This window comes from Globicephala melas, chromosome 5 (assembly GCF_963455315.2).
Source record: "Globicephala melas chromosome 5, mGloMel1.2, whole genome shotgun sequence".
Lineage (NCBI taxonomy): Eukaryota > Metazoa > Chordata > Mammalia > Artiodactyla > Delphinidae > Globicephala > Globicephala melas.
In genome coordinates this window covers 53,800,769-53,823,699 of record NC_083318.1, presented here as the reverse complement: position 1 = coordinate 53,823,699, position 22,931 = coordinate 53,800,769, and positions in this window count along the sequence as shown.

Genomic DNA, 22,931 nt, shown 5'->3' with positions numbered 1-22,931 from the left:
TTTGCATTATACTGTTTTTCCTCCTTTTTTTAACCTGTAATAAGGCCTTTTTTATAGAAGATGGCTATCCAGGAAACCACACACACTAAAGAGCCAATCTCTGTGCATAAAAGTAATGGAACTTATGCTACATAAGGAAACGTGGCCTTTGAAGAAGAAGAAAAAAATTATTTAGTAATATGGCAGATAAGCTCTGTTATGCAAATTATTGCTAATCATAGTAAGCTCAGGATTAGGTTTTAATTATTTACAGGTCAGATATTTTCAGGCACTGGTTTTATATCAGCACTTACCTGCCAACTGAATATTAGACAAGTATTTGCAGAGAAAGTCATTCACTAGCACATTTACATATATATGCTTCAAGCATAAAAAGAGAGAGAAAGTTAACTATGAAATACTAAAAGTCATGTGTAAGGTTTAAATATCAAGAAAAATTTCAACAATAATAAAAATAAAATGCATAATTTCCTTATGGTGATTAGAAAATAAAGACACCTTGATGAATCCAATAGAAATCATACAAGAGTAAAGAAAATGCACGGTAAATAGCAAAAAGTAAGGGGTAAGTTTGTATGTTATTAAAATTTAATAAAATCTAGCCAAATGCTATTTTCAAAAGAAAAACTAAACTATTAGTATACAGAATAACTGAAAGTAAGAGAGAAAATAACTTTTTGGCAAATATTATAAGAACGCCATTGGACTGGCTACATAATTATTAGTATAGACTCCCAGGTGAGAAGTCTAGAAGGACAAAGGGTATCACTAATTGAGGATAAAATGTAATCAGTCGATAAAGGAAAAAGTCCACTCAGAAGGAAAAATGGGAACAAAGATTCAAGAGAACTAGAGCATGAAGAGTTATTCAGGAAAAGAGAAAGAAGGTGGCATAACTGGAGTATAAGTTTTGAGTAGATTTGAGGGGGTAAGGAACAGAGCCTCAAAAGTAACGTGTGATACACTTTAAATGAAATTTGCAGACTTTGTAAGTAATTTCGAATATTTCTCTAATTTACACAGTAATTTTGAACAGCAAAATATTTTTGCTAAGTCTTATTTTTTAAAAATTATCAAGATGAGGTTCTTTCTATTAGGCAGAGATAGTCTAGTGAGAGGAAAAAATAGTGAGCCATTTATTAGAGTAAAAGATGTGAGAGGTATACTCAAAGTGCAATGAGAGGTCAGAAAAAACAGAAATCTTTAAGTCTTTCAAACAGAGAGATTTTAATACAGCCAGTTGGTTACTACATTGATTAACCAAGAGTTTCAGTGAGATAGCCTTGCTATTAAAAGCATCACAAAGCCACATCCATAAGAGGTCTAAAAGGATAATGGAGGGAGATGGTATTACTAGACCCCAGAAACCAGGTCCAACAGGGAAGATCTAGACCACATTTGGGAAGAGACAGAGAGTGACCTGATGGGATTTGAGAGAATGGAGAAAGATAACTAGAGTTACAGAGGCAAGAGTGAGAGCCCACATCAGAAGTAGAGATGAAACAGCTGAGACAGAAGAAGAGAAGAAAAATATATTCTGCTTCTTTCTCTTCTCATTGGCTGGACCTTCTTGGAAGCCAACTAAATTTATCCTTTGAAATGTGGTTCTCTAAAGTGCAGATGAGAGGCACGGAGAAATTAAGAATGAATACGAAAAGAAGCAGGCAAATTTCTAGTGTCAGGAGCTTTAAGTAGAAGATATGGAAATAATAAAGTAGATGACCAAAACCACTTCTTGAAATATGTGATGAATTGTATTTTTAAGAAAAAGTCAGGATCAGTAAGATGAATGGGAAATAAAAAAGTGTTTTGTATATAATTTATTTTAAGCACACATGAAATACAGATAAGAAAAAAAATTTTAAAAATTGATCCAGAAACAAATATCAAACATATATTATGTTTCTAGAAGCTAAAGAGTAGTTGGAACAATATCAACATTTTCATATTCAGTGTGATTCATTTTCAATTAAAATGACACCAGGGGCTTCCCTGGTGGGGCAGTGGTTGAGAGTCCGCCTGTCGATGCAGGGGACACGGGTTCGTGCCCCAGTCCGGGAAGATCCCACATGCCGCAGAGTGGCTGGGCCCGTGAGCCATGGCCGCTGAGCCTGCGCATCCAGAGCCTGTGCTCCGCAACGGGAGAGGCCACAACAGTGAGAGGCCCGCGTACCGCAAAAAAACAAACAAACAAACAAAAAAATGACACCAGGATTGTTTGAAGAACTTGATAAACTAATTCTGTATTTATGTATAAATTAAAATGGCTCAAAATAGGCAAGAACAATAGGGTGGTGGTGGGTGGTGTTATTGGCACAGGGACAGGAAAATAAAGGATAAATAGAACATAATGGAGAGGCCGAAAAAGCCCAAAACTTACACAGAGATTTAATATATAAAAGAGGTAGCGTTATACATGAGCAAAGAAATCCTCAATAAATTTTCTTGGGACAATTAAGTCTCCATATTAGAAAGACTAAACTGGTGACCTACTTCACATCTTACATGAATAATCAATTCCAGTTTATTTAAACCTTATATGAGAAAGGCACATGACACAACTTTTAGAAAACATAAATGCTTTATGACATGTTATTTAGATAGCAAAACAAAATTTCTTTTTCAAAATAAATTGTGCAAGGCACAAAACAAAATGTTGGTAAATAATACTAATTAATTTTTACCATATTATATCAGTAATTTATTGCAGAATTAAACCCACCTCAACACTTAGCTGCTTAAAACAACAAATATGTCTTATTAATTGTGAGTCTATGGGTCAGCTAGGAAGTTCAGCTGCTCTGGTATGCTCAGTTGGTCCGAGTTGAGCTTACTAATATATCCTGGGTCAACTGCTGAATCAACGGTTAGATGGCTGACTATTGGCTGGGGCAATGATGCTGCCTGAGCCTTGTATCTCCCCTTATCCAGCAGGTGAGCATGGATGTGTATATATTTCAAATGGCAGTTTCCTGAGAGAGAAAACAGATGAGCCTTCTTGAGGCCTAGACTCAGAACTAGGACAGTGTTGTTTCCACCATATTATTCTGGCCAAAACAAGCCAAAGTCTATCCAGATTCAAAAGGTTGAGAATTAGCCTCTGTCTGTTAAAAGCTCACAAAACGTTACTGTAGGAAATATAAAAAGATAAACCTGAGAGAGTACATATTTATAATAAACTAGCAATAAATTGTTATACGCTATGGGATTTATACTGTAGTCTTTGGCAAAAGAATAGATAAATTGACAATTAAATAGAAAAGAAAGCCTAGAGCTTACTCATACAAATATAAACTTTAACATATGAGAGAAGATATTTCAGATCACCATAGAAAGGGAAAACATTTTCAATAAAACAGAGCTTAAAATATGTGGTTATAAATATGAAAAAAATTAAAAATATATATACTATTTCTTACCAAACACAAAAATCAATATAAAAATATCTCCAACCAGAATCACAGTGGCAGGATATACTGTTGAAACAGCTCAGCTGCAAATTTCATGCAGCAGAAAGTACAGGACATAACAGGAAAACAGACAAAAAGACACACACCAATATTAGTTACCAGTCTTAGGGACTTCCTTGGTGGCACAATGGTTAGGAATCCGCTTGCCAATGCAGGGGACATGGGTTCGATTCCTGGTCCGGGAAGACCCCACATGCCGCAGAGCAGCTAAGCCCATGCACCATAACTACTGAGCCTGCGCTCTAGAGCCCACGAGCCACAACTACTGAAGCCTGCGTGCCCTAGAGCCCATGCGCCACAACTACTGAAGCCTGCATGCTCTGGGGCCCACGTGCTACAACTACTGAAGCCTGTTCACCTAAACCCGTGCTCTGCAACAAGAGAAGCCACTGCAATGAGAAGCCCGCACACCACAACAAAGAGTAGCCCCAGCTTGCCACAACCAGAGAATAAAGTTACCACTATGGTCATTTAAAAAAAAAAAAAAAAAAAAAAAAGCTACCGGTCTTATATAATTCAGGTAGACTTAAAAAGCATGAACATATAAAGAATCTAAATAACATAATCAATAAGGTAAATGTAATAAATATATACATATACCCATACATTCTCAAACTCATATATCTATCATATACTATACACTGATATAATAAAGAAAGCACCTTCCTTTCAAGGGTATGTGGAATATTTACCAAACTTATCTAAGCAGATATATTGGGCCAGAAAGGCAAAGGCAATTATATTTTGAAAATTGAAATAATAACATTCAGTATTTTCTGAACACAACGCAATAAGCTGTTAAACAATTAAGAACTTTCTATTTGGAAGATGATAGATAGATGATAGATAGATAGATGATAGATAGATAGATAGAGTTCCTATTTAATAACGTTTGGGTCTAAGATAAAATATAAAAGGAAATTGTGAAGTCCTAGAATATACGGATAAGGGAATTCTAACCCAAGATAATTTTTAGGCAAGAGCTGTGGAAATGCTCAGAAGAAAATTCATGGCACTAAATACTTACATCAGTAAAAGAAAAAAATAAACATAAAGTTCAAAGAAAAAGCTTGAGAAACAATATAAGAAAAAGGGGTGAAAAGCTGAATGAAGTAATAAAAATAAAAGAATTAGGAAGTAAGGTAGAAAAAAATTTTTATTGAAAAGATGACTCTTTGAAAAACATTAATATAAATCATTAAACTAATATGCACTTCAATGTACAGAACTTTTTAAAACTTGGTGTACGAAACATTTATTTAACCTGACACAAAATTATAAACCATAAAGAGAAAAATAGATCAATTCAAATACATTGAAATTAAGTACCATCAAAAGGTTCTTGGATTGGAAGAATCAACACTGTGAAAATGACTATACTACCCAAAGCAATCTACAAATTCAATGCAATCCCTATCAAACTACCAATGGCATTTTTCACAGAACTAGAACAAAAAATTGCACAATTTGTAATGGAAACACAAAAGACCCCGAATAGCCAAAGCAATCTTGAAAAGAAAAACGGAGCTGGAGGAATCAGGCTCCTGGACTTCAGACTATACTACAAAGCTACAGTAATCAAGACAGTATGGTACTGGCACAAAAAAAGAAATATAGATCAATGGAACAGGAAAGAAAGCCCAGAGATAAACCCACACACATATGGTCACCTTATCTTTGATAAAAGAGGCAAGAATATACAATGGAGAAAAGACAGCCTCTTCACTAAGTGGTGCTGGGAAAACTGGACAGCTACATGTAAAAGAATGAAATTAGAACACTCCCTAACACCATACACAAAAATAAACTCAAAATGGATTAAAGACCTAAATGTAAGGCCAGACACTATAAAACTCTTAGAGGAAAACACAGGCAGAACACTCTATGACATAAATCACAGCAAGATCATTTTTGACCCACCTCCCAGAGAAATGGAAATAAAAACAAAAATAAACAAATGGGACCTAATGAAACTTAAAAGCTTTTGCACAGCAAAGGAAACCATAAACAAGACGAAAAGACAACCCTCAGAATGGGAGAAAATATCTGCAAACAAAGCAACTGACAAAGGATTAATCTCCAAATTATACAGGCAGCTCATGCAGCTCAATATCAAAAAAACAAACAACCCAATCCAAAAATGGGCAGAAGATCTAAATAGACAATTCACCAAAGAAGATATACAGATTGCCAACAAACACATGAAAGGATGCTCAACATCACTGATCATTAGAGAAATGCATATCAAAACTTCAATGAGGTATCACCTCACACCAGTCAGAATGGCCATCATCAAAAAATCTACAAACAATAAATGCTGGAGAGGGTGTGGAGAAAAGGCAATCCTCTTACACTGTTGGTGGGAATGTAAACTGATACAGCCACTATGGAGGACAGTATGGAGGTTCCTTAAAAAACTAAAAATAGAACTACCATATGACCCAGCAATCCCACTACTGGGCATATACCCTGAGAAAAACCATAATTCAAAAAAGAGTCATGCACCACAATGTTCATTGCAGCTCTATTTACAATAGCCAGGACATGGAAGCAACCTAAGTGTCCACTGACAGATGAATGGATAAAGAAGATGTGGCACGTACATACATATATACAATGGAATAGTACTCAGCCATAAAAAGAAATGAAATTGAGTTATCTGTAGTGAGGCGGATGGACCTAGAGTCTGTCATACAGATTGAAGTAAGTCAGAAAGTAAGTCAAAAGACACATATATATGGAATCAAAAAAGAAAAAAATGGTTCTGAAGAACCTAGGGGCAGGACAGGAATAAAGATGCACACAAAGAGAATGGACTTGAGGACAAGGGGAAGGGGAAGCTGGGATGAGGTGACAGAGTGGCATGGACATATATACACTACCAAATATAAAACAGATAGCTAGTTGGAAGCAGCCACATAGTACAGGGAGATCAGCTCGGTGCTTTGTGATCACCTAGAGGGGTGAGATAGGGAGGGTAAGAGGAAGACGCAAGAGGGAGGAGATATGGGGATATATGTTTATGTACAGCTGATTCACTTTGTTATACAGCAGAAACTAACACCCCATTGTAAAACAATTATACTCCAATAAAGATGTTAAAAAAAAAAAAGGTTAGCAAAAGGCATATAAACAAAAGCACAAAGACAAGTTCTAATGGAATTATATGTGACACATAAACAGTAAGGAATAAACTGTCAAAATATATAAAGAATTTCCACAAATCAATAAGAAAGATTTTTCAAAGGACAAAGGAAATAGTGATTTCAAACATATGAAAACAACAATGAATCACAAATATACAAAACAATGTGCAACCTCACTAATGGCCACGGAAATCCAAAGTGAAAACATCTTATACAAGATTATAATTTATGTATACATAAAAAATTGTGTTATATAAATATAGCAGATTTATAATAAGAATGTTTGAATATATAGATGTAAGTGATGATATGAAGCATCGCTAACAGTGATAGTTGTTAAAAGTTTCTAAAACATTCATTACCTAATGAAGCATCAAATGGAAGTTATAAATTAGCAATTTCTACCTTTGCTAACATTGCTAACTAAAGAGTACCGCCTTTTTCTGTGTTGCTTCAGTGACATTCTGAAGTCATAAGGTCCAGGCAATGGTCTCACCTTCTAATTCAATGAAACCATTGTTTGTACTCTGATAAGAAACATAAACCCTATGGGAACTAAGAACTCTAAAATATCAGAATTCAAAGGTATTTAGATAGGAAACAAACATTTTCAAGGGTGGTACTCTCCAAGCTGGAATAACAGATGCTGATTACATAGGGTTGATGGTTTGCTGCTGTATAATGAGAGCAGGGCACACTACATCTGGAACTCAGATGTTTTTCTGGAGCATTCCTTCTTACTTCCATATTCAATATAAAGGTTAATGGAAAATGACAGCAACCAAAAAAAAAAAAAAGACAGGAAGACAGGTCTATTAAGACCTCAGACTTTCAAGAAAAAATTGTGGGTTACCCCACCTAGAAAAGAACACCAACAACCTGAGATTCTGACTGATGGCAAAATAAATATGAAACGGGTGGTGGAAAAAGCAAGTCATAAACATCACAATAACACTGTAATAAATTACAAAAAGTGACAGTGGTAGGTTTGCGTGTTTTCATTTTGCTCCCTGGTGTATATATTCATTTTTATGTATTAACTAGGCTTTTCCTTTTTTCCTTCTTTCTCTTGTTATATAAGTAGTTTAATATTAACTTTATAATTTAATCTTTAGGTAATGGGATATCCAGTGAAAATGTGAATGAATCTGAATAGACACGAATGTAACTAACAACGGGTACAATGACATTGGGGCATGTGTATCTTTACTTGAGGGAGAAAGTGAGTACTTCACAGATATGAAGAACAGTTCCTCTGAGGTGGCCACATACAGTTGTTTGACAGTTGTTTGATGGTACAAATGTGCTCATATGGGTACGAATGTGTGTAGAGGGGCACCCAGGCCAGAACAGAGGGAAGGACTTCCCGTCCTTCCTCCAGTGTGTGTTTGTTTGGCACAGCACCCAGAGTATCCCTGTGTGTGTGTGGCCAGTCCCCTTTGTCCCTTCTGCAAGTTTCCCCGAGACCACCGTGGCAACCCTCAGACTTCAGCTCCAGCCCTTTCATTCCACCACTAAGCATTTAGCTGCTCTTGTATTCCAGCTGCAGCTCATGCCCTCTGACATCTAATCCAAGTCTGAGCCCTCTACTGAGTTTCTTTTCCACCAGAAGGTTACATGCTTCTACAGTAGCCATTCATCTTCCCAGAGGTCTGATTATCAGTTTGGGGAGCTTGGCTCTCTTTCAAGTTCCTAAATTCCTTCCCTGTTTACTCTCCCTCAGTGTAGGAATAATAGCTGCTTTGTCAGTTCCTACTTTGCACCCCACAGAATCCTCCTGTTTAACATTATTCATCTTTCACTAAGTCTTCCTGTTCAAATTACTGGTGTGATGTCTATAGCCTGATTATTGCTACCTGAGGTCCCTAATAAAATTTTGAACGATTTAAATGAAATGACATGTTACATACAGGACTTTTCCTCCTAATGGGCTAATTATAGGCCATGGTTAAGGGCAGATTTTCCTTGGGTTTTAATGAACTGGGAAGACTTGAACTTACACTAGAAGCTAACGAACAAACAGGTCCCAAATGTACTGCCCTTAGTACATAGATTTTGGTGCAGGTGGTCATATGAGGGTAGAAATCTGGAAGCTGTAATTGGTAAATATAAGTTATTTTGCTTTGTTCTTAATTTTTATGTCACATTGTTCCATCAATCATGATAATATTTTGAAAGCTTTTATTTTCCTAAAAGAAAATTTTATCTTAATATATCAATAAAAACCTGAGTAGAAACTATTGAAAAAGAGAGAAAGAAGTTAAAGAAGGAAGAAAAAAGAGAAAAAGAGAAAAGAAATTTACAAGTGTGTGGATGTGAGTGTGTGGCAGAGAGAGAGAATGAGAAAGACCCTACAATGATGAAGATGGGGTGGCAGGTGCTGGAGAACAGAGTCTTCACATTCCTATAAAGCTTCAAGTTGCTCAGTGGGCAAAACACTTATAACTTGTCTAGTTGTACAGGATTTACAAAGATGCTTGATAAAAAATATCCTTAAGTTCTCAGTTTCAATTTACAAATGGATATTAAATTTCAAGCCCTCAGTTGTGTGTTACAACAAAACTGCCTTCCCTTAAATTACCCCTGTTCCTAAATAGAAGAAAGGAAGTTGATGTTATAGGTACTTCAATTCTGCTTGAAAGATTTTATAAACATCTACATTAAAGGGTAAATGGGCTAAGGTTTTACAACATATATAGAAATACCAAAAAAATGTTCTAACCTCTGCTGAACTGTAAGCAGGTAAACTCTCAAAAATCATAAAAATGAAAAGAAACCAGATTAAGCACTGTCTATTGTGACTAAGGTCCTCAAAACTATATAATGCTGCCTCTCAAGGTTTTATTGTGTGTTGAAGATGTTCTCTGTGCCATATTTATAAACATAAATTTAATATACACTTGTCATACAAAACAGAAATAAACAATTCTATTTTTTATCAAGCAAATGTTTGCTTAATAAAATTCAAGAAATATTGTCATGACTAGTTTTCACCTTGGGCCAGCAAGCCCAATTTCACTTCTGAAAAAGCAGTATCCAATTACAATAATGAAATTTTAGAGATAAGCTTTACATTCAAACTGCTGTAATTTAGGACAACTGAATATTAATAATAAAATTAATCCTAAACGGTATGAAAACTACTCTCAGAAGGTCATACTCTTGTGAGATACTCTTACTTGTCCAAAAAACCTTGGATTTGGACATCCAGAAAGTGGATCCTGTTTCTTCTGTCAGAAATATTGCCCCAGAGTACTATTCTAACAGAGTAATTTGATTTGATCTGAGTAAAGTATTTGTTTTTATTCGTTTATTAATAAAGTATGATAAAAGCTGCATTCCTGAGTCAGGTTCAATTCATTAATGTGAAGACAAGTATCACCATCCTTTGGCAGAGTCAAAGCCTCAACCAAACAGGTAAGGAGGTTTTAAACCACATTTTCTAATCATCTAATTGTAACTGGGCAGGACCCTATGGGGCCTTCCCAGAACAGGACTCCCTGCCCCATGTCCTCTGCCTTGCCTTTCGTCTGTAGAAAAACTTTAGTCAAACAATAAATTTAATCAGAAAAGTGAGAAAATGCAGAAGAAAGGAAAACAGTCAAGCAAGACAAAATAAAAATAGATTAGCCATTAAACACAGTCAAGAACCTTTAGTTCCTCCTCAAGGACTATAGATAATATTCTGAGCCATGTTCTTTGAGTTGTTTTGCAGATACTGAAATCCCTACCAGGTAGAAGAAGTTAATTGTATGCTTCCCATAAGCACCTAGACCCCAGATCCGTTGGAACCAGAAGGTTGATGTTGTTGATTCCCAACTGCCTCACGACCAACCAATCAGGAGAATATCCATGAGCTGACCACATACTCCACAACCCACCTCCTTCACCCTGTCTTTAAAAACCTTTCTCTGAAAACCTTCGAGGAGGTTGGTTCTTTTAAACACTAGCTGCCTTGGACTCCTTGCTTGGTGCTCTGCAATAAACACTGAACTTTCCTTCACCACAACCTGATGTCAGTAGATTGGCTTTACTGAGTGTGGGCAAACAGACCCAACTTTAGTTCGGTAAGGTAATTTTCATAATGGTATAATGGCTCTTAAAGGGCACATAAAAAGAGAGTCAGTGATTCCCTCCAGGGATTTCTCCCAATTACCCTATTGTTGTTTCCTTTTGAAGTGATCAGTTAAGCCTCCAGAGGGACACGTTTATTAATAGGTCAATAGGTATGGTGGTTGAATATTTGGCAATACTGAACAAGGATTCCAAAGACACAGGAAAGAATGGTGTAGGAAAAGGCAGATATATGTTTGTTGACCCCCAAAAAAAGAAGTATCCTAGGGGGCCACAGGCAATGATTGGTGTATAGGTATCATTTATAATGTTTGAGATTAACCTCAGGAGGCCAGAGTCTTTGCACAGAACTGAACAAAGGCTGTAAGTCTGATTGAAAAGTGGTGAAGAAAAAAATTTCATTCAAAAATGAAAGTACCTCTACGTTTTTTTTTTCAGTACCTGATCCTGGGGAAGAAGAGATGTGGAGTTTGGAGATTTTAAGAGAAGCATCCTTTATGTGAAGAGTTAAGTTCTAACTATAACCTGGCAAGAAGTTAAGGTTGAAGATATGGGGGTAGTTTATATACTGATATGGACCATCAAAAGGAAAATCTCTCTGGCATGTGCTGAGAGGAAGGCCGTTAAATGTTGTTCCTGGGGGTCATGCTGGGGTGACATATCAGTGAGATTCAGAGTGGGAGCAACGGTTTGAGAAAGTTCAATGAGGGAGTTTTGTTTCCTGTTTCGTGGGGAGGTAAAGAGAGAGTGAGGGAAAAAGTCATCTTGGGATACTGTATAATAAGGGGTGGTCTGGGTTAGAGGTTGATGAAAAAGAAGAAATATGACAAAGAGTAGACAAAGAGGGAAGATGGCAGTAAAGGAGTAGGGGAGTCTGGGGGAATCTTGTTCCAGCTTCTGGGGTGCAAGCTGATAACTCCATGGTACCATCTGCTTGTTTTATGGGTCTTAGAAAAACAGTCTATTTCACATTGTTTTCTGGTTCCAGGGAATCTCAAAAGGACCTTTGTTTAAAGTTTCCTGTTGTGGTGGACTTCCATTCAGAGTTAGACTCATATGTTTTTGAATGTGAAGCATGAACCCAAAGTTGCAACCCTTGTAGTTTTGCAGAATTACTGAAGGGTAGGAAACAGCATTAGGTCCCTTCCACTTGGACTTAAGATTGGTCTTTCTGTGGTGTCAGAAAACTAGGTCTACAAACTGAAGATCATGTAAGGGTTATGTGGGATGTATGGAGAAAAGGCATAATTGGCATATTAATAGGGAGGGTATTTAATAAAACCTTGGCATTATTCAAGGATATCCAATTAGATAAGATTAGATCTCTGAAGGTCCAAGAGGGCCTTTTTGTAATATTTTATAAGGGATTATCTGCATAGTCTGGAGTGGAGGGGATCAGGGAATCAAAGGGTAATCAGAGCTAAAGGCAAGACTTTGGGCCAACAAAGGTTAAATGCCTCAGACATTTTGGGTAGTTTTGACTTAAGAGTGCTATTGGCCCATTCTATATTTCAAGAAACAAAAATGTTTGTGGTAACGACACTAGTTTTTGTGAAAATGGAAATACTTGTTGAATATCCTGAATAACCTCACCAGTGAAGTGAATGCCTGTATTGTAAGAGAAGAAAAAAACAAAGGAATGCCCTAAGTAGTGAATCTTAGTTATAGTGGTGGCAATAGCCTGTTTTCAAGGAAAAGCTTCTAGCCACCCTGAAAACATGTGGACTATGGTTACAATATATTTGAACCCATGAGATCTGGGGAGCTGAATGAAACTCATTTGATATTGGAGAAAGAGATATGGCTTTGGTGCTTGTCTGACTTGAGGCATTATATACTATGAATATACCTGGCACATAGTTAGAATGTACCAAGAGTATATCAAAAGTATCAGTTAAAAATATTCAGTAAGGATAGAATAGGTCCTAAACATATGTATATTAATAAAACTCTATAGGCAAACGATATGAATCCGCAATCAAAAATCACTGGCCTAGAATATACTAGATTCAAATTAAAGAAACGAAGTTGCAATCCAGTTAACATAAAAAAAAAACTGAAATTAGGATAACATTATACTGTTGTCTAATTTCTCACAAAGCATCATCAGGACTCATAAACAGAAAGATGTCATTGGCAGCAAGGGCAATGACAGTTCACTAAAAACTTCAAACCATTTCTGAGATATATATATAAAAATAGCATTTACCCACACAACTTTAATCTAGGGAAGGCTATTTTTTTTCTGATTTGGTAGTTCTTCCAATTCATATCATTAATAATAATATATCAAAGAAATCTCTTCATACAATGAAAACAAATCATTTGTGATTTTCCAGAAGCCCTCTCCTCATTTATGATTTGATTTGGGGATGGCAAAATAACAAAAGTTTTCAGGCAGTTTGAACACTTAGTTTAATAGAATCACGGGTTACTGAGAAAAAACATACTTGACTACCTATTTAATTAAAGTGGAAGTAAAATATTTTAAAAGCAAACTTATAGGAGGTACCATGTTTGTAAATAATTTTAACTCTTTCAATTCTCTCATCTCTAGCAGATAAGAGAACAGAGGGCCCTGTTCTCTCATCTGATATTCTTCTGATAAGATATAGAATCTTTGCCTATAGGCAGATTACTCAGAAGATAAAGAAAAATATTTTGCTATCTTTCATTAAGAGCAGGCCAAAAATATCCAAGAAATTTTTGTTATTTTAACAGAGAAAAAACTAAATTCAGTTTTACATCAGTATAATGTTTGGTACTAAAGCTAAAGCCATCAAAGCATGGTCAGTATTGGTAAAGACAAATAAAATCCCTTTTCCTCAAACTTTCTACAATTTTCTATAGGCATTCAGGTTTTATCTTATACTTTCTTCTTTGTCATTCTAGAACAACAGGTTATTTTATTTTAGGACAATAGTACTTTCTTTTTCCTTAATGCACCCTTCATACTTTGCACACAAAGTTGTTCCACTCTGTATTATTGTTCCTACGACACTCTTACTCGCATGTATTGATTATAAATTTTAACCACAGTAACTTTTACTTCATAGAGAAAACCAAAAGTTGCATGACTGTGAACTGTTTGTCATACACCAGCATTTTGTAGCAGACCAGCACAGCTTATGGATATGCATCTCAGAACTTTTTACAGCCATATACATCTTTTATAGTGAAACTTCTCAAGGTGGCAAATATGAGCACATTCATTAATAGACCCAGATGTATATAAAGTCTCTCTCTGTAAGATTTAAAAATAAGAAGCAAAAGTATACAAATTTAAAATTATGCTTGGTATTTAATATTTCAGTACTTTCTCTTACTTACAAATCATCTAGATAGCTAATGAATACTCATTAATTTACTTAAATTAGCTTAAGTTTGAGATTCTAAATTACCCAAAGATCTTGGAAACTATCTTCAAGCTGACATACTAAAAAATACGATGGTTGAAAGAAACTTGCAGAATGCTTTAATTTGGTTAAGCATAAATTTACATTTTTCAAATCTAGCTTATTCAAGGAGTAAAGCTACATAAGTTTAGAAATAACATATCTAAGTGGAATAAAATGTATGTTTATTTTTTATGGACGGTGATAAGTCAGAAGACAACTGTTTATATTATACCAACAATATTTAAAAAGTCTTGTTTGCCAAAGAGTTCCCCAAATTATGTGAAGCTGAATTCTTAAAACACTGGAGTTAAGTTTCTAAAGGAATACATTTTTCACACTGAAAGTATTAGAAATTTAATTCTCTGAATTTGGGGGAATTTTAGTAATATTCAATTAGTATAAACATTTATTTATCTCTAAGCCAGTCAGGATAGAGCTCCCTTAAGAGACTGTATAATCTAATTTGGTAAGACCATACGGAGGTATGAAAATACTACACAACTCATAGATACATAAATATGCATGCAGACACAGAGAAGTGTAGCTCAAAGAGGGCCAAGAGGGCCATCAACTTACAGTGTTTGCAATTTTTATCATGTAAATACTCCCACCATGGCCAGTTTCAAGCTACCAGCACAATGTTACTAGGTATAGTGTTAGGAACTGATGTATGAAGAGTCTCTTAAGAGTTGGTATAACCCAGCTCCAGCACACCAATTCTGCCTTTTTTAAAAAAGTGAAAATATTGGGTGAATTTTGATAATTTTTCCAAGACTCTTGAGGAAAACATTCTTATTATGGCTAACTGTAGCTTATGTATTAATATTTGAGAAGACTGGTCATCATACAAAACTGATGAAGTTGAAAGCAAGTACGGATGTTGGCTATGACGATGCTCAATTTTTAATCATTCAACTGTTCAATTTTATAGACAGAAAAGGAAAACAAGCAAAATATAATTACAGACACCTTAAGAGAACTTATCAGGAATTAGAATATAAAAGGTAATTTATAAGAATAAAGTTATAAATTAATTGAAGAAGGAAGATAACTAAAAGAGAAGAATTATTTAAGTTAGAAAGGAAGAAACGATGAGAGTGTATTCCATATCTAACATAATCTTAAACCGCTTACACATTAAATGTTATTTTAATGATTACTGCCATGCACAATTTACATAACATTTTCACATACATTTTCTCTCTCCTGCAATCGTATAATTTTTGTTTTTTCTAGAATAGTATAAAAAGATGTGGAGCCATCTAATTTATTCCACACAGCAAACATGACTCTCATGATACTAAAATCTAATTAAAAAAAAACAGAGAAACCAGAACCATAGGCCAATCTCTCTTATGAATATAAATATAGAAGTATGAAAGTATTAGCATAGAATTCAGCAATATATTAAAAGACAAAATATTACTTATTGTTTAATTTGTAAATTTAGGGATAGTTAAAAATAAATGAATCTATTAACATTAGTAGAATATAACAGAAAAACAACAGAATGCAGTGGAAAGTGTATTGGCTCTGAAACCAGGTTACCTGGATTTGTATCCTTGCTTTGCCATATTGTTCAAAATTCACTTTTTCCTCACCAAGTGTTTCATAGTCTTACCTTAGGAGCACATACTCACTTGCTCCTCTGACACTGAGCTTGGACAGGTGGCTTAGTTTGCCCATGAAATGCACATGCCAGTTATAAGCTGAGGCTTTTAGAGGTATGGCAGGTTGGTACCATCAATCTAAGGGGACCAGCCCTCCATCAAGAGAACAGCATGCTTGCTCGAGCCAATGCCCCTTTTGACTGGGTCCCCAAGTGAGAAACATGTGGAGCAGATCTGAACCACATCCAAAGCTTGAAGTAGAGCTGGCTAAGTTTAGTGTAGCAAAACTCACATGAACTGCAGCCAACCTACACAGTCCTGAGCACGAAGTCATTGTGAATGTAAACCACTCATACATCTGAGTTGTTTGTTATACTGCATTATATACAACTAATACACTACTTCTGTGACCTTGGGAAAGTTATTTAACATTTGCACTTTAGTTTCTCCTTCTGTAAAACATAAAATATAGTACCTATATCAGATTGTAATGAAGAGCAAGTGATTTAGTTCATGTAAAGTACTCTGAACAAAACTAGATAGCAAACATTCAATAAATGCTAACATTGCTATTAGAAACTGCCATACAATTTCATTTGATGCTAAAAAAAAAATAACATTTTAATAGCATTTTAAACACGTTGAAATACTTATATTTTGTATAAACAAAAGTATATTTTGTTTATACAAGTTATATTTTGTATGAAATTATGCATTACACAGATAGATTACAGAGTATACAGACTATTCATACATTAACTCCACTTAGTGTTCAATTTCCAGCAAAAATTAGTCTCTCTGGGTGATATTATATTCTTCCGTTTAAATGAAAGTAAGAATTATATAACCTATATTTTTCTTCTTTTTATCTTGGTTGTTATGAATATCAAAACCAAATATATTATTCACTTATGATAATCAAAACATTCTGATACATCTGTTTTTCTCCTACTAGTGTTTTCTTAATTTTCAAGTACCTGTTTTATTAAATTTATAACGTTTTGAGATGTGGCTTATATGTAATTCTTACTGGACATTTTCAAGCTTGACTCCATATAAATGGCAAAGACGATCCATTTTGGTTGAAAAGGGTATTAGACATAACTGGATTCTATTCTTGGCTCCACAAATATATTATCTTGCATCCTGAGACATACTGTTTAACTTTGCTGGGCTTCTTTCTCTGCCTGGGAATTGATAATAACAATAAGTTTTTCATAACACACCCAAGGTGTTGAAAGGATCAAATGTTATCATAAACCTGAAAACACTCTGAAAGATATGAATGTCAATTAAAATATAAGGAATTATTAATTAACTTAAATTAAGACCAAAGATTATTAAAATGTTCAAATTTCTATTTCCCTATAGATATCTGTTTCTGATATAGTTCCAGAACTGTGCTTCCCAAAGAGACAATAATTTATTTAATAATGCAGTCAGCAACCAAATTTTAATTACATCTTTTCTCAAGGTGATATAAAATTTCCCTGAGTCCCCAATCAAAACAAAATGAACTGTAGTAATATTCTATAATCAATAGTTCATTTTTAGCAAGGTGAATAAATGTGAACATTCTAAATCCCAGAATACTTTATCAGGATTAAATGTATATATTTATATAGGTTTCAACTGAAGACAGATGTAAAGCCTGCAGGAAGGAAGGAAGAAAGGGAAAAGAAAAAGAAAGAAGGAAAGGAGGAAGGAAGGAAGGAAGGAAGGAAGGAAAGAAAGAAAGAGAAAAGAAGGAAGGAAAGAAAGAAAGAAAGAAAGAAAGAAAGAAAGAAAGAAAGAAAGAAAGAAAGAAAGAAAGAAAGAAAGAAAGAAAGAAAGAAAGAAAGAAAGAAAAAAGGAAAGAAAGAAAAATAGAAAGAAAGAAAGAGAAAGAGAGAGGGAGGAAGGAAGGAAGAGAGAGGAAGGAAGGGAGGGAGGGAGGGAAAAGAGGAAGAAGGAGAGAAAGAAAGAAAGGAGCTGTTTTTAATTACAAGTATCACTGATCAGTAAACACAGATGATTACTTTAAAATGTAATTATATGTAAAATCGGGCTTCCCTGGTGGCACAGTGGTTGGGAGTCCACCTGCCAGTGTGGGGAACATGGGTTCGGGCCCTGGTCCGGGAAGATCCACATGCCTCGGAGCGGCTAAGCCCGTGTGCCATGATTGCTGAGGCTGCATGCCACAACTACTGAGCCTGTGCATCACAACTACTGAGCCTGTGCATCACAACTACTGAAGCCTGCACACCTAGAACCTGTGCGCCGCAGCGGAAGAGGCCACCGCAGCAAGAGGCCCAAGTGCCACGGCGAGGAGTGGCCCCCCCTGCTTCCTGCAGCTGGAGTGGGCCTGCACGCAGCAACTAGGACCCAGCGCAGCCAAAAATAAATAAATACATTTTTTAAAAATGTAATTATATATAAAATGAAAAAATGTAGACTATTTCCAAAATCTGTAACAGTGAAATATTAAGTTCATCAACCTAAATTTAACTTCAAAAAATATTCCTATTTTCATGGCTCTTTAAAATTCCTTTATAGTGGGATTTACAGACTCAAATGTCAACAGGGGCCAGGCAGGTAAAATGAGTAAAAGCAGCAGGGCTGGGAACCTGGCAAACTGGAGAGTAGATTCTTTTAGAAAATGAGAGGCAGCTCCTTAGCTTTACTAATTGTTACTGAGCACAAACATAAATCCAATATTTTAGATTAGCTTTTTTAAGAAAAGACAAAGTATGTGATTTTTAAGTTAACCTTCTTTACTATAAAATGTTGACAACAAATCTAATTATTTTAAATCACTAAGCAGCCCAAACTAATCAGTTATACGGTCAAACAATTTTCAACTTCTGTCTTGTACCACAGCAGGAAAATATGTCTTGCCTTCTGTCTTTCCTTCTTCTCAATCATCTCCATTCCTTCATCAGTAAGACCTGGCTCCACTATATTCATTCTCTGTGAACAGAACACTCAAACCCAGCTGTGTCATCCAACAATCTAGCCCCGCATAGAAGGTATGCTCAATCTCGACCATGTACCTTTGCTCATAGGGTAACCCAAAAAAATGGGTCAGCCATCAGTTTCACCTTTTGTTAATAACAGTTTTTGAATATTTAATGGAGAGACACAGGTTTATATATGTTAAGATGGAGGAATACAGAAGGGTGAGGAAGGCATTTTATCCTTTGATAGGATAGCCTATCAAATTCCTGAGCCTGAGATGTTACAAAGAATGAGAAAGAGCTATTGACCATCTTCATTAACTTATATAATCCAATTTGTTAAGGACTCATCATGCACTGACAATGCATTAGGTTTTATGGATAAATAATTAAAAGCCATGAACTCTCTTTTCATAGAGCTTACTATCTATCTAGCAAAGAGAAAGATAACAGACCAGTAATTTTAAAAATTATCAATTTACAGATCTTCCTCAAATCATGGGGTTAGTCCCAATAATGGAAGCTAACTTTTAATCTTGGTTCTGCAGAATGCATAGGAGTTAGCAAGACAAAGAGAATAAGATGTCTAGGCAGAGCACATGGCATGAAGACATTGTTTTCCATTTTGCTCCAATTACTCCAACATTTTCTTTCTCTCTCTCTCTCTCTCTCTCTCATTCACACATAAATTTTTGAAACTTCTGAGAGTCACTTGGAGAAATAACGCCCCTTTAAACCTAAAATAATTCCATTTCCATCTGTTCTTGAAGAAATAGTAAAACTACATGTATCACATTACCAGTTTGGAGTTAATTCTATTATAAAACTTGCATTCATAATGGACTAGAACTTTCATTTCAGTTTCTTTCAGGTGGAAAGATAATACTACCTTCTAAATAGTTTCTGAACTTTTACAATTTTTTCACCTAACCTTAATTTGGCAAAATTTCTTAAGCTACCTGACTTTATCAGGTATTTTCAAAGTATATTATCTCTGCTTTTCTCATATTTTACCAGTATTCAGAACTTCAACACAATGTGATTATCTCTCTGGAGTCTTACTACATGGCAGCTCTGAGTTAGTCTTATTACCTAATTACAATATAAAAGTCAAGTGCTCAAAAACAGATATGAAAATAAACACATATGACTCATTAAATATTTAACTTGTCTGGTGGAAACATGGGCATATTCAACACTATCTTACTTAGGCATGATGAATGTACTATCATGTTTTAGAAAAAGGACTTAGAACATTGGTGAGTAAATTATGAGATCAGTTAAGAGAGATTCTGTACGTTATGATATGTTTTAAGTTAAAGTGTTTAAGATATTCATGTCTATTTTTTTTCAGTTAAGACTGATTTCATTCCATTTTAATATGTTTCAAGTAAAAATATGTAAGGTATATACATATTAATTTTTATGATTCTTTTATTTAGTTACTATTTGACTAACTAGTTATTAGTCCAGATAAAGTAGAATGAGAGGTCTTCTACTGTACACCACCTGAAAATATGTTTTATTTTACTATTTTGATTAAAATGAAGATGGAGGAAATGCTTTTGCATATCAACTAATCTTGGGATCTAATTCACAATGCTATGGTTAATTTAAACTAAGTTGCAACATCTAATGTGACAATCTGGCATTATATGTCAGCCCACAACTATGCTTTTAGCTAAAAATCTTTCTGCTTTGAGTTTTAACTACTTGTAAAACTATCTCAGCATATTTCTCAAATTTATAGGAGAAGTAGGATGAAATACAGGATAAACACCCTCTATGGGAACTGTGCTGATAGAGCCTGAATTCAGGCTGGGCAGGTAGAATTTCTCTGATCTCTTTAAGACAGTGATAACTGAAGTGATACCTGTGTTAAGAACTATGCTCTGGGGTTTCCCTGGTGGTGCAGTGGTTGAGAGTCCACCTGCCGATAAAAGAACTATGCTCTGGAAGTGGAGGATGGCTGGAGATAGGGTTGAATGTGTGCCCCGTATTTGAATTAGAAGACCAATAGTCTTAGTTTTTTCAAAATTAAATTTACTCAGAATTAGAGTATTCATTATGATAAAAAGTTATGGATTTGAGTCACTCTAAAATGTGAAAGAAAAATCTTTTAATGTATTGGATTTGGGGAAGAAAAATGAAAAGCTTGGTGAAAAGGCGGTATTAGCACAGGTGTACTTAAAAGCAGAAGTAATGAGTTTCTGTTATATAGTTTTAATGATATTTGTATTACCCAATAATGGATTTGGCCTTTATAATTAAAAATAAAGTTCAGTGGAATTTAGCTCTACCTTGGAACTAATATAGCTTAATTTCTTCCAATGATATTATTTTTTTCATAAAGCTAATATTTGATGTTCCCTAGGATTGACTCTATTTTCTGATGCATTGGCCTCTTTCTAATGTGAAGAAACTTTCAGGTTTATGACACCCGCTGTAGATAAAAAGTCTGTTCACCAAAGAAAGTATTATTAGGCTTCATAAAAATGCTTTTTTGGCCGAGAAGATTTGACTCACATTAAATATGCATTGAAAATGATCTTTCCTGTCAGGCTTAGACCTGATAGAATATGTCATAAATGCCTAGAACAGAATTCTGTCCCTAAGCACTGTCCAGTTAGAGCTAATATAGCTAATTTTTTAAACTGTTATAAAATATGTTTGATACCAATCTGCATATTAGCTCCCTGCTCTGCATGATCAAAATGCTCTATTATGTTAGCATTATCCTTACCTTTGATGTGATTATGTATTTATTTTCTCATGTTATTCTACCATTGGTGCCATGATGCAGAAAGAGTACATATCATTTCCCAAATGTACAGATGCAAATTCTATCCTTTGAACAATAATACTGTGAGCAATGAATAGGAGCAGTTCAACCCTTTTACTATCATTCAACTAAACCTGCCCATATACCCACATCCAGGTTCAAAAATCCAAATAACAATTCACTGAAATAAGTTCTGAAAGATTCATACAACCAAAGTCTGTTATAATATATGGGTGTAATTTCCTCCCCAGGGAGTTTCATTTCAACAAGTTAGAGAAAAGACATTTCAGAAGAAAGAACAAAAGGTGCAAAGACAAAGAGATAATTACAGTAGCAGATATGTCAAAAGATATTTAACCATGTTTATGTCAAATGGTAAATATTAAGAAAGTTAATCCTATTAACTAAATTTAGGAAAAGAGGACACAAACTTATTTGTTGTGTTCCTTCCTGCCCATGTCAGAGAGCCATTAGAATTTGTCTAAAAATGAAGATGGAGTATATTACACAGAAGTTTTGGATAAAGGTGTCCACTATAACAAAAAATACAAACATTCTTAAATGTAAGAAGTATAATTATTACAAATAAACAAAACATTTAGTATCATTCATAAGAGGCATACAAATTTAAAGTGCTTTGAGATAACACTTTATAAGCTCAGAGGAGCCAAAATCTAAACTTCACTGCCTGCTTCTGCTACAGAGGCTATCGGAAAATAGGCCCTCTTCTACATTGCTCCTGGGAGTGCAAAAATGTAGTCGCTTCTAGGGAGGGCAATCTAATATCTGTTAAGATTACAAACAAATTTACTTTTGATCCAACAATTTCATTTCTGGGGCTCTATCCTATTGGTCTTCTTGCATACATACAAAATATTGTGTGCATAATGCTGCTCATTGGAGTAGTGGTTAAAATTAGAAAGGCTGAAAACAAACACATGTGCCTAGGTTAAATAAATGGGTATACCCACACAATGGCATACAATGGGATTGGGATGATCCTTCCATGGATATAAAAATATTTCTAGGAGATATTATCAATGTAAAATGGAAGAAAATAAAAAAGAATTACTGGGGATGGATAAAAACAGAGATAGAATAAGACTTTTCTATGTGTTTCTTTGTCTATTGTTTGGATTTTAAACTGGTTGAATGTATTATAAAAATGTCATTAATAATAGATAAGCTATATACCTATATGTAGATATCAATATGGATTTAGATATCACCTACAAATGGCTTGTATATGCCATGAAAGTGACAATGAATAAGACAGACAAGGTTCCGGATCTCAGGCTTAAATTCTAGTCAGAAAATGTTGTCTATCATATAAAAACGGTCTTTTGAATCTTGATTTTTTTTTTTACTGCTAATTAGTATAATTCTAAATTCATGTAATTTTTTTGTCCCATGAGCTGTTACTCTAATTTTGAATGAAACCATACAAAAGTGTACACAATACGGTAAGACAATCATATGCAGAGACTGAAGATGTTAAAGCAATATTTGGAGAGA